Source organism: Leucoraja erinacea, chromosome 29 (genome assembly GCF_028641065.1).
Source record: "Leucoraja erinacea ecotype New England chromosome 29, Leri_hhj_1, whole genome shotgun sequence".
Taxonomy (NCBI): domain Eukaryota; kingdom Metazoa; phylum Chordata; class Chondrichthyes; order Rajiformes; family Rajidae; genus Leucoraja; species Leucoraja erinaceus.
Genome location: NC_073405.1, coordinates 29,546,949 through 29,552,948, shown reverse-complemented (window position 1 = coordinate 29,552,948; position 6,000 = coordinate 29,546,949).

Below are 6,000 nucleotides of genomic sequence, written 5' to 3'. Positions count from 1 at the left end.
TCAGAGCTCCAGTGACTATCGTTGTATCCTGACCTCTGGCGCTGTCTTGGTGGAGTTTGCAAGTTCTCCTTGTTTCTCTGGACTTTCTGGTTTCCTCCCACATACCAAAGTTTGCAGGTAGACACAAAATGCTGGAGTAACTCAGCGGGACAGGCAGCATCTCTGGAGAGAAGAAGTGGGTGACGTTTCAGGGTCGAGACCCTTCTTCACGCGACCCAAAACGTCTCCCTTTCCTTCTCTCCAGAGATGCTGCCTGTCCCACTGAGTTACTCCAGCATTTTATCTCTACTTGCAGGTTTGTAGGTTAATTGGTTTCAGTAAAAAAATTGTAAATTGCCCCTCGTGTGTGTAGGATAGTGCTTGTGTATGGGGCGACCGTCATTGGGGTGGGCTCGGTGGGCCAAGGGGCGTGTTTCTGTGCTGTATCTCTAAAGTTTAAAAGTCTAAAGGCTTTTATCTCTTGAACTAGGATAGAGTTTAAAGCCTCAAAATGACGAAAGGTCCACTATCATATTGCTTCATTTTAAATTGCTGTTAAATTTGCATTGACAGGTAAGGTCACATATTGGGAAAGAACTTTGGAAATCTAGAAGATATAAACTCGTGCTGGATCATATTGAATTAGGACTATATAAACTCGTGCTGGTCACTATGTAAATTCTCAATATCTTGTCCTGACGTGTTGATATTTCGCCAGTTCCAATCAGGACTATGTTTCTGCTTAATGGGCGGCTGGGTGGCGTAGCCTTAGAGCTACTGCCTTACAGCGCCAGAGACCCGGGTTCGATCCTGACTATGGGTGCCGTCTGTACGCAGTTTGTACATTGTCCTCGTGACTTGCGTGGGTTTTCTCAGAGATCTTCAGTTTCCTCCCATACTCCAAAGGTGTACAGGTTTGTAGGTTAATTGGCTTGGTATAAATGTAAAAATGACCCTAGTGTGTGTGGGATAGTGTTAATGTGCTAGTTGTAGTGGAGTCGGTGGGCCGAAGGGCCGGTTTCCGTGCTGTATCTTTAAACTAAACTTAACTAAACTAAAGATGTCGTCTGGTGGAGTCCAAACTTGGATGCCTGCAAACCACGAGGCACAAGAATGTTCATATCCCGCTTGTGTAGCTAACAACACAATTATATGAAGATTGAAGATAGACACAAAGTGCTGGAGTAATTCAGCGGGCCCAGCAACGTTTCTGGTGAACATGGATAGGTGACGTTGCAGGCCCGAACCTCTCTTCAGATGGATATGAACATATATCCATAAGGACATTTAATTCTAATATTTATGGTAACTACAAACCCGCCACCCCTTCTCATTCCCCCCCCCCCCCCCCCTGTCTTCCCCTCCCCTCTCCCCTGCGCCCCACCTGTACTCGCCCCTATTTCTCCCCCCCCCTCCTCCCACATTGCTTCCTCTAGCTTCACTATTTGCAACTCTTCAATCCTTTTGTCTCACATTTTTAATCTTTTTATCTCTGGCCTTTGTCCAACCATATGCTGAAGTCAGACACAAAGTGCTGGAGTAACACAGCAGGTCGGGCAGCATCTATGGACAAAAAGAATGGGTGACATTTCGGGTTGGATCCGTCTTCAGTTTGTCCAACCACCTGCTTACCAACCCCAGCCTTCACTGTATCCGCCTAGTATCTACCACACTCTTTCCTTCCCCTCATCTCATCCAACTTTCCCACCCCATTTCACAATCATACTGAGGAAGAGTCCCGACTCGGAACGTCACCTATCCATGATCTCCATGGATGCTGCCTGACCCGCTGAGTTACTCCAGCACTTTGTGTCATTTTTTTTGTAAACTAGCATCTGCAGTTCCTTGTTCCTAGCTTTGACGATGTTGTGGTTATGGCAGTATTAATTTCTAGTTCAATGCAGTGATCCCAAACTGTAAAACTGCATCCAAAAACTCAGCACATATAACCACAAGATCAGGCAATTATTCCTCATGGGTAGGATAGACTTGTCATAAGTTATAGGAGCAGAATTAGGCCATTTGGCCCATCAAGTTTTGACATCTAACCATGGCTGATCTATCTTTCTCTCTCGACTATATTCTCCTGCCTTCTCCCCATAACCCCTGACACCCTTACTAATCGAGAATCTGTCAAACTTGGAATCTTGGAATTATTGACCCTCAGGTGAGACTCTGTTCATTTAGTAGATGCTTAAGTCTGAGTGAAAGAAAGAGACACAAGTTACTGGAGAAGTCATGAGGAAGTCAGGCAGCATCTGTGGAGGGAAAATTCAGGGCATTCCCATGTGCCTTCCCGCTGAGTTCCTGCAGCACTTTGTGTTTCTGTCAGACTGTGAGCCTAGTTTCCCCTTCAAAGGAATGACAGCATTACAGAGCAGCCCCGCGTCTAAAACATATCCTTTCCTCAACGCTATTTCTTTCATAGTATTCATCTTTCTTTCTGTTTGCAAACAACATGAATTGTGAGCTTTTTTTTTCACTTCTACCGCTGATCCCAGGGATCAAAGGAAACATTAAATGCATGCAACAAAAGAGCTGCAAATTCTCGGCAGTTCAGGCAGCAACTTTGGAGCGGAAAAAAAAGCAGAATGACATTTTATGCCAACTTCCTTTCAGAAAAGCCAACATTTCATGTTCTCTGGCAGAGTGTGCTGCCTGCCATCCCGGGGTGCACAATATTCGATCAAACCGCAGTATTATCATCCATGAATGGTTGTTTTCCCTGTCGTGTAGTCTATGACACAGTGCACTACAAAAGTATCCACTAAAGATAGACACAAATAGCTGGAGTAACTCGGCAGGTCAAGCAGCATCTCTGGAGAAAAGGAATGGGTGACATTTCGGGTCGAGACCCTTCTTCAGACTGAAGATCAGGGGAAAGGGAAAGAAGAGATATAGATGGTGATGTACAGAGATATAGAACAAATGAATGAAAGATATGCAAAAATGTAAAGGTATTTGGCCATTGCTAGCTGTGGGTGAGGTCACAATGAAACTCAGCAGGACAACATCAAATTCTACACACACACATTCAATCAGTTTAAACAAGACAATTGCTTATAAACTATCCAACATGAAAACAAATGTATGAAGATTGACTTCTCTAACTTAGAGTAACCCCTGCTTTCCCTCTCTCTCTCTCCATCCCTTCCCCATCCCAGTTCTCCCAACAGTCTGACTGTCCCCGTGATAACATTGTACCTCAGTCTGCTTAGTTGTCACCTTCTCCAAGCTAACAATGGTCTATTCTCCCTTTCCCTTGATCTGCATCTCTTTTGATATCTTGCACTTCCTTATCTCTGTAACGCCCTATCCCCTGACGCTCAGTCTGAAGAAGGGTCTCAACCCGAAACATCACCCACTCCTTCTCTCCAGAGACACTGCCTGTCCCGCTGAGTTACTCCAGCATTTTTGTGTCTATCCTCGGTGTAAACCAGCATCTGCAGTTCCTTCCTACGCATGTCCCCTGAGTTGATGTGATGGTTAATAAATACAATTATTTTCTCTCTTTATGGTTTCCACCAAACCAGATGCACACTGCGGGACTGGTATGCAATATACTTTGTTTCCTTTGCCACTTGCTCAGCGCGGCAAAGTCATTGTGTGTAGTTACACCTTTACATACATTGTTAGACTTCAACCAGAGATTGCTATTTCACTATCACTAATAAGTACTAATGTGCAAAACATGTCTGGTGTGCACCGTATCGGTCTCTGAACTGGAAGAGAAGTCGAGCAGCCTGAAGTGTCAGCTCACGCGTCAAGTTGTGGCAGATGGCTCGGTATTTGTACAATGTGTTATGGTCTCCTATTTATTTGCTGGTTCAAGACTCCAAAGGCGAACTCGCATCGCCAATCGAAGCAATTTTTACCTACCTACCTAACAGGTAGGTCTGTCTAGCCGTTACCCCGACTGGCGTCTCTGCTATGAATATTCGCATCTTTTATAATTAAAAAAAACATCCTTCCAAAACTCAGGCCAACAGGTTCAATTGTAGCAATTGCAATTGCAATTCAAGATTCCAGCATCGGCAGTTCCTTGTATCTCAATTGTAAAACAGGATCAGTTGCCTTTTAGTGGAGAGGTAGCTCTTTGAAGTTAGTATTCTCCCGTATTAGATTTCCAAGGTTTCTAAATAAATCTTCTAATCTTGTATTGTATATGGATGTGGATGTGTGTGTGTGTGTGTGTGTGTGTGTGTGTGTGTGTGTGTGTGTGTGTGTGTGTGTGTGTGTGTGTGTGTGTGTGTGTGTGTGCCAATGCACCGTGTGTGTGTGTGTGTGTGTGTGTGTTGTGTGTGTGTGTGTGTGTGTGTGTGTGTGTGTGTGTGTGTGTGTGTGTGTGTGTGTGTGTGTGTGTGTGTGTGTTTTGTTTTTGTGTGTGCGTGTGTGTGTGTGTGTGTGTGTGTGTGTGTGTGTGTGTGTGTGTGTGTGTTGTGTGTGTGTGTGTGTGTTTTGTGTGTGTGTGTGTGTGTGTGTGTGTGTGTGTGTGTGTGTGTGTGTGTGTGTGTGTGTGTGTGTGTGTGTGTGTGTGTGTGTGTGTGTGTGTGTGTGTGTGTGTATTTATTTGTTTGTGTGTTGTCACATCTTCTCGAAAAAACAAGCGCTAACTGTAAAATGTTTACATATTCAGGTAGAGATTTACCCCCTGGACTCCGAAATCGCCTTATCTGAAAAATTCATGCTTTATTTCTAGAGTTATTTATGAAAATGTTCACACATCCGAAAATAAACGAGATGGTCCTGCTGATGATGTCACAATGGGTCTGCTGCCCGCAGCCTGCTCTGTGTTCCACGCGCTGTGAGTGACGTCACCCACCGACTACTCCCCACCCCCCCGTACTCGGGCCCTGGAGCCTGCAGCCTGCAGCCTGGAGTCGCCAGCCGGGAGTGAGGGAGTATTCCGTTCGGGAACCAGCCTTTCCCTGTGATGAGCCCTCCCCCCGGTTTCTGGATTGAAGCCATTGAACTCGCAGTCCTTTGGTTGATGCCCGCCCTGCTGCCCGCTCCCTGCTCCACACTCCCTTCCTCCTCTCCCCCACCTCCTCCTCTGCCTCTCCCCCCCCCTTCTCTCCCCCCCCTCTCTTGCCTCCTCTCTCTCCCCCCTTCTCTCCCCCTCTCTTTTCCCCTCTGCCCCCCCCTCTCTCCCCCCCCTCTCTCTCTGTTTCTGCACCTCTATCTCTGTCTCTGCCCCTCTCTCTCTGTCTCTGCATTCTATCTCTGTCTCTGCCTCTCTCTCTCTGTCTCTGCCCCCTCTCTCTCTGCCCTCTGTCTACCCCCTCCCTCTCTCTAGACACGCCTATGAGTTGGGGGCTATGCGTCAGTGGATAGGGCGGGGATGGGGTAAAAGGAGCTTATGAACAATATTGATAAGATATCAAGGGGGTGGTTAGTGTGTGTGTGTGTGTGTGTGTGGGCCCAGCCTGGGCAATCGTTTCGCCGAACACCTCCGCTCGGTCCGCAATAACCAACCTGACCTCCCGGTGGCTCAGCACTTCAACTCCCCCTCCCATTCCCCATCCAACCTCTCTGTCCTGGGTCTCCTCCATGGCCAGAGCGAGCAACACCGGAAATTGGAGGAACAGCACCTCAGATTCCGCTTGGGGAATCTGCATCCAGCGGGCATGAACATTGAATTCTCCCAATTTTGTTAGCCCTTGCTGTCTCCTCCACTTCCTCAGCTCTCGGGCTTGTCTCCTCCCATCCCTCAGCCCGCGAGCTCCTCCTCCTCCTTTTTCCTTTCTTCTCCCCGCCACCTACCATCAGTCTGAAGGAGGGTTTTGGCCCGAAACATTGGCTATTTCCTTCGCTCCATAGATGCTGCTGCACCTGCTGAGTCTCCAGCATTTTTGTGTACCTTCTACTAAACTGTGAGTGGTTTTACTGACCTGTCAGTGCCCTTAATGTGGTTTGAAAATATAGTTTGGAAATGCTGAAGCTGTGGTGCCTTTGGTTTGGAAATGCTAAAGCTGTGTTGCCTAATTAAAGTTGCCTTGCCTAATTAAAGTTGCCTTGCCT